The sequence below is a fragment of the Stegostoma tigrinum genome, unplaced genomic scaffold (genome assembly GCF_030684315.1).
Source record: "Stegostoma tigrinum isolate sSteTig4 unplaced genomic scaffold, sSteTig4.hap1 scaffold_338, whole genome shotgun sequence".
NCBI classification, from domain to species: Eukaryota; Metazoa; Chordata; class Chondrichthyes; order Orectolobiformes; family Stegostomatidae; genus Stegostoma; species Stegostoma tigrinum.
Window position 1 is genome coordinate 139,104 of NW_026728266.1, and position 7,730 is coordinate 146,833.

The window sequence follows — 7,730 nt, forward strand, 5'->3', positions numbered from 1 at the left end:
AATCCTGTACGATTCACTGAAATCACATCCTCATTTTTTAAAAAGTTCCGGACAGTAGAGTCCCAATCTGATTAGCCTTTACTCATAAGGTCATCCCAACACATTGGAGATCATCTAGTGAACCTTCTTTGAGCTGCCTCCAGTAAAATGATATCTTTTAAATAAGGGAGGAAAAACTGCTGACATAGTCCAAATGTATCCCACCAGCACAACTCCCTCATTTTAAGTGGTTGGAATGTAAGACAAGGGCCAATATTCGATTCGTCTTCGTGTTTATCTGCTGCATCTGTGTGCCAACTTCCTGTGTTTTGTGCACAAGGACCTCAACTGCCTTTATTGCAGATTTCTGCTTTTTTTTCTCCATTTGAATAAAACAACTCTTTTGTTCTTCCTTCCAAAATTAACAACTTTGCATTTTCCCACATTATACTGCATTTGCTTTTTGTCTATTCAGATATCAATATTTCAATGTGAAATGTGTGTACATCTCTCACAACCCACTTTTCTACTTTTTTTTTTACATTTTCTGCAAATTCGGCCCAGGTACTTACACTTCATTACCCCAAGTTATTTATATTTGTTGTAAACAGTTGCCGTCCCAGTACTGATCCCTGTGAAACTCCACTGGTCGCAGGTCACCAAGTTGGAAAAGAACCTCTAATCCCTGCTCACTGCTTCCTGGCTGTTAGCCAATTCTCCATCCATGTCAACTTATCACCTCCAACACCATGGTTTTTACTGTAAGGCTTAACCTTTTGTGAGGTACCTTGATGAACGCCTGCTCGAATTCCAAATATAACACATGTACTGGTTCCCCCCTAACTGCTCTGGTTCAGCATTCTTCAAAAAACTAATAGTCAGACATGATTTCTCTTTCATGGAGTCATGATGACTCTGTTTAATTAGATTATTGCTTTCCAAATGCACTGTTATTATTTCCTTAATGATTGATCCCAACACCTTTTCAACATTAAATGTTTGGCCTAAAGTTACCTGCCTTTTGCCTCCCTCTCTTTTTGAATAGGGGTGTCACATTGGCAGTTTTCCAGATACTTCCCCAGAATCCAAAGATGAGGAAAACTACAACAGTACAGCCACTATTCCTGGAGCTAACTCTTTTATCTGTCCCACCAATGCTTGTGCCAGCACGAGTTGCCCCACAGCGCTGATGTGACAGTCACTGCAAACACCATTATTCAACAGTCTTGCACAGAAATTCTTTGAAAGTGCATCAAGACCAATGTGGCCTTTGCACTGAGGCTTGCATTTTACAAATGGCATGGGGTCAGTGATGCAAGTGAGTAGACGGATGTCAGAGGCCATTTTTAATGGAGGCACCTTTCCCACGTATTGCAAACAAACTGTTCCAATCCTGGCAGAGCCATTATTTGTTCAACCAGTTTGTCCATCAGCTGCCCCCCCAATAGAGATTTCCTGTGTGATGCCAAGGTACCTGCCTTGCTCTCTAGGATTATGACTATCAATTGCCCCAGATACATGGTTCGTGGAGGTGAGCTCTCAACACAAATTGCTGATAGGAGGTTATATTTAGTGAAGCAGCACTAATTAGAGATGAAGTATACTCCCTCAGCCTAGAATTTGTCTTCTACTTCAAAAGAATGAAACAAAAGATTGCAATTTAAGTTTTTTAATTTAAAACAAATGTAAGAACATTGAAAACATTTACTGAACACTATTTTTAGAAACAAACTTAGACAAAGAACTCAGATGATTTTCTCTTCTACCTGTGGCTGGTATTGTTGGCATAGCCTCGATGGTGAACCATTTTAATTTTAAAGTGGTTATGTGTAAATGTCTAATTAGTGAATCCTATGTCGAGCACCAAGCGATTTACAGGAGGAGAAGGAAATAAAATACATATGACCTCTCAAAAATCAGGGCGGTGAGCTCTCTAAAGCCCTTCCTCACCAGAGCTCATTGATTCACATTGGGAAGGAGGCTCGAACATTGCCTGTGGAAGAAAGGAATACCAGAAATGTTAAAGTGCTTGTTGTTCCTGGTGTTAATTTATACATCGTGCAAATGTGAATTTGACAGAGACTCAAATACTGTTAAAAATTCCTGATATTTTGCTACTTTGAATGGATTTTTGTTTTGGATCCATTTGAAAAGTGAATATACATAACCAACGCTGTCCTGCACGTGAGATGTGATTGCATGAAGATGAAAAGGTCAATGAATGAGTTTCAAATTGGCTGTTAACCAATGAGACCCACTTGAAACAATGACAGGTCTGAGTAATGGAACATGAGCAGATAAACTAGGAACAACAAGTGTCTTACAGTATTCATGTCTGAGGTGATCTGGTCCCCTGTACATCTTTTAAATACCTTTTATCCCCAAAATGGTTTGCACTTTACAAATATATATTCTCTTACACACGCACGCACATCTCACAATATAACCATTCAAAATAAATTCATTATAAAGCTGAGCATTAATTAAAGTCTCAAACAAGTGCAATACCACTGGCAATAATAAACAGTGCTGTTATTTCTTGCAGTTGCAGTGAGTTAAAAAACATCAATGGGTTTTTAATGCAGAATTAGTTAAAGCCTCTGGAAACAAAAGGTTGGCTGGAGACTTTAAAGGCCGAGCCAAACAAACCAGCTGAAGTACTCATCATCCCACCTAATGGTCTGGATAAATGGTTAGTTTGTTAGTTTTTTTTTCCCCTGAGATGGCTTGCACTTTACTCTCATATATCCTCTCATACACACACTCCCTCACTCTTACACTCTGACAGTTTCATTCGCAGTCTCACACTTACACACACAATTTCTCACTCAGCCTGTTATAGTCGCTCACACACACACTCAGTCAGTCTGACTCACACTTCACGCAGCCTCACTCACACTCAGTTTCACTCACAAGTATGGACTCATTCACACACATGGACTGACTCCCTTCCCTCACACTCTCAAACAGTCTCATTCACACTCAGTCTCACACAGTATCACAAGCACAATCTCAAGGGTGGCATGGTGTCTCAGTGTTTAGCACTGCAGCCTCACAGCGCCAGGGACCCGGGTTCGATTCCAGCCTCCGGTGAGTGTCTGTGTGGAGTTTGTACATTCTTCCCGTGTCTGCGTGGGTTTCCTCTGGGTGCTCCGGTTTCCTCCCACAGTCCAAAGATGTGCAGGTGAGGTGGATCGGCCACGCTAAATTGCCCGTAGTGTTTGGGAGTGTGTGGGTTGTAGGGGGATGGGTCTGGGTGGGATGCTTCAAGGGGCAGTGTGGACTTGTGGGGTCAAAGGTCCTGTTTCCACACTGTAGGGAATCCAATCTAATCTCACACGCTCTCACTCATACAGTATCACGCTGACTTTGCAGCTTCAGTCACACGCATACACAGTCTCACTCTGACTTTTTCACTCACACACATGGTCTCAGTCTCACACATACAGTCTCATTCTCACTTCACACAGTCTCACACATGTAATTTGACTCCCTCCCACACAGACACTCACATTGTGTCACATGCACAAACTCAGGCTCAATAACACACATGCCCAATTTTGACTCTCACGCACCAACTCAGTCTCACTCACACAGGCTGTCTCTGACACTCTTAGCCAGTCTCATTTGAGTGCACAGTCTCACCCACACAGAGACTCACTCACACAGAGTCTCACCTGCGCACAGTCTCACTCGCACGCAGTCTCACCCGTACATAGTCTCACACACACAGTCTCACTCATAACGCTGTCTCACTCGCATGCAGTCTCACCCGTACATAGACTCACTCGCACACAGTCTCACCCTCACACGGTCTTACTTGGAGGTTCAAACACACAGTATCACTCTGACTTCCCACGATTTCACTCTCACACACCTTGCCTCTCACACTCACACAGTCTCACTCATACACAATCTCACTCTGAGTTCACAGTCTCAATCACACATGGTCTTGTTCAAACTCACTCAATTACACATGCTCTCTCACTCATACATTCTCACACAATCTTATTCAGTCTGACTAATATTCAGTCTCACACTCAATCATACATTCTCAATTAATCTCACTGTGTCACTCAAACTCTCACTCACAGTCACACTCACATCGGATCACTCGCAGTCTCACTAACACAGTCTCACTCACACACAGTCTCTCTCAGACTCTCTCACACACACATTCTTATTCACACACATGGCCTCACTCTCACAAATGCACGGTCTCATTCACATACAAATTCCTACTCTTTCTCTCTCAGTCTCACTCTGACTCACTCACACACGGGCCCACTCACACACGGGCCCACTCACACACGGGCCCACTCAGACTCTTTCACTCACACACATGTTCTTAGTCACACACATGTTTTCACTCTCACAAATGCATGGTCTCATTCACATACAAATTCCTACTCTCTCTCTCTCAGTCTCACTCTGACTCACTGACACACAGACTCACTCACTCACCCACAGACCCACTCACACACAGTCCCACTCAGACTCTCTCACTCACACATGTTCTTAGTCACACATATGGTCTCACTCTCACAAATGCACGGTTTCATTCACATACAAATCCCTAGTCTCTCTCTCTCTCTCTCAATCTAACTCTGACTCTCTCTCTCACAGTCTCACTCGCACACATGCTCTCACTCACAGTCTCACTCTGACTTCATACAGTCCCACTCTCTCACACCCACTCACACAGAAACTCTCAGTATCACTCACACAGTCTCACACTGACTGTCATTCAGTCTCACTCACACGTACAGTCTTACTCTAACTTCACAGTCTCACTCTTACACACACTCACAGTCTCACTCACACATCGCTTACTCTGACTCTCACTCACACAGTCTCACTCATATGTCCCACTATGACACAATAATTTTATGTTAAATTGTTGTAAAATTGAACATTAAGTAAAAACAGTTAAGGTCTCAAACAAGTGCAATATGACTGGCAGTAATAAACAACTCTATTATTTCTGGTAGTTACCCTTTGTTGAAGGCATGTCAATGGCATTCTGTCCAAATTAGTTTAAACCACTGGAGAAATAAAAATATTGAAGGCAGGAATGGAGTGCTGAAGAGTTTAAAGGCCAAACCAAACACTTCAGTTGAAGTATTCATCATCCTGCCATTGGCTGAACAAATGGCTGGTTTGCTTTTTAACCAAACAACCATTGAGGAACCCAAGCAAATTCAATCACAATTGGTCAACAAGATTGATACGTAAACGATTCTTTTTCTCATCCAACCAATTGATACATGACTGTGATGTTCATAGAAGACCGGTGGCAGGGTTCAATTCTCCAGCATTCCAGAAAAAATAGCTGATGTGCAAGATGTTTGAAAAGGACAAACAAGCACTGGACTCAAAAGTTAATGTTAAGCAATTGTCTGAAGTCAAGTCACTCTCTCCAAATTGTCCAATAATTTAAAGTAGAACACTGCCAAAGTAATTTATTCATATATTGCAGGGTTTTTGGTACTGAGCAGAGATTTTAGATCCAACAGAGTCCCATGAAACATTATGTTCCTTACAGCTAAAACTTGCATAGACATGAAGATCTTCTTTCAGTGAATCTCAGGATGAAGTCATGATTCACTTTCTTGTTCATTGCATAATACAGGATGGCATCGGCCGGAAGTATGAGCACTGAAAAAGCAGAGGGAAAGCACATTATTATTCACACGTGTTTTCATCATATTAATTGTGCACAGGTCCAACTGCTTCCTGGATACGGAAATATCAATGGCTGGGAGGAACAGAACAAATGTACTGCAAGGATTCAGAACGTATTACAAAACACAAGAGAAAATCTTGGAGTTATACCAAATTAGGTAAACTCAATAACTGAAAACCATTATATCTGAGACCCATTCTCAGGATGAGCATTGTTGGTCAAGACTAAAATCCATTTCAAACCTCTCACTGTCCGATGGCACATGCCTTCTTCATGACAGTTTGTACAATTGAGTGGCTTTATTAGGCCACATATGAGGCTGTGAAGAGTCAGCATACAGTAGCCCAGGTAAAGATGTCAGATTTTCCTTACTACAGAACAACGCAAAACCCCAATTGATTCACGAATGACCCAGCAGCTACATGGTCACTTCTGCTGATACCAGCATCAAACACAAAAAGGTGCAGTGTGATCAATGCGAAAACACTGAGAAAAGCTATCCTCTCCTTCAGCATTGTGTTGGAATCATGAAACTAACACCACTGAGGGCACCTAAATCAAACACGAGTTAGTGATCCAGTGAATGGCCATTTTCTGAGGGCTATGATGGATGCAGAATAAATTCCAGCTTTGTCAGTGAGACTTACGTCCAGGGAACTGATTTTTCTTTTCTGTGAAATCTGACAGGGATAGCATGCTGCAAAGGCATTGGGACCTTTCATTTTCATAAGGCATTCTGCTTAACACAGCCTGGATGGCAAGTTTTACACCACAGCAGAATTAAACCCATGAGACCTCGTTTCTACTTTTCACCAGGAAATGGTTGGGGGAGGGTTGCGACAGATTTGCAACTTGACAGCAGTGACCCCAACCATGTTTCTGGTCTCTCAGCCACGGGCCAAAAAGAGGGGAAGAACAGATTAATTTCAGCAACAGGAAACATTTATTTTGGAATAACCAGTTAAAATAAGAATGAACAAAGCAGAACAATGTGCTAACAATGCGAATAATTCAGGATTTAATGCCACACCCAAATCCCGATGTACATCCTTCACTCAATATGGCTTTAGGTAGTTTTACAAAAGGGCTACTGGACTCTAAACACTACCCCTGACTTCTCTCTACAAGTGCTGCTACTGCTGCTGTTCTTTTCCAGCAGTTTCTGATTTCCAGCATTTGTGGTTCTTTGTTCTGATTTGGCTTTAGGGCAATCTGATGAAATAATTTGCTTTTATTAGGTGCAGGTATTAGTTGTTTATTGGCTTTACATTCCTCAGAGTTGAATCCTGCTGAACATGCTTGGGTATGTTCAATGATACAAATTTAGATATCTGCAGCTTTTTGGTGAAATCAAAAGAAAATATCAATTCCCTTGCAGTTGTTATGCTGTTCAGAAATAGATTTAACTTAAATTGAAGCAATTTCCACTGCTCACCTTTATTTGATTCAATGATCTGTGCTAGAGCAAATTGCTGAGGACGCTCGGGTTCAAATTTGAGCGCGGTGATGGCTTTGTTGAGAACTTCAGATACACGATCTTGATTAGTCACCTAATTAAAACAACATTCACTTTTCATTAATGCATTAGACACACACACCAAATGAAATATATAATGCCTCAATTTCCAAAGGGCTTATAAATATTGCTGCTTTCACCCAGAAAACTAATTGGGACATTACACTGTAAGCTGTAAAAGTTACATTAATGAAATAATATCTGGTAGGACAGTTATTGTAAAATCTGCATTCGATGCTCCATAACACAGTTACTGTGAACAGTAAAGGTTGGAATTTGAATGGAAACAGAGCCCAGTGATCAAGTTTACCTATACACACAGTTTGAAACAAGTAACTAATGACGAAATTCATAATTTAAATAATCCACTTCCATCCCCTCCCACCCAAAACCCCCATACCATTTGACATAATGGGAACTGCAGATGCTGGAGAGTCCAAGATAACAAAATGTGGAGCTGGATGAACACAGCAGGCCAAGCAGCATCTCAGGAGCACAAAAGCTGATGTTTCGGGCACAGATCCTTCAACAGAAAAGCTTTGTTTCAAG

General features: G+C 41.5%; 1 long non-coding RNA gene across 2 annotated transcripts; it reads right to left on the minus strand.

Annotated features, from left to right (window-relative positions):
* Nucleotides 1-1,632: 1,632 nt before the first annotated feature.
* LOC132208262 (uncharacterized) lies at nucleotides 1,633-7,213 on the minus strand. Of its 2 annotated transcripts, none has more exons than XR_009444351.1 (3): nucleotides 7,101-7,213; nucleotides 5,523-5,637; nucleotides 1,633-1,972 (listed from the first exon to the last, which is right to left on the minus strand). It is a non-coding gene; the product is annotated as an uncharacterized LOC132208262 (long non-coding RNA). The 2 variants fall into 2 exon arrangements; XR_009444352.1 differs by having other exon boundaries at nucleotides 4,975-5,637.
* Nucleotides 7,214-7,730: the final 517 nt, after the last annotated feature.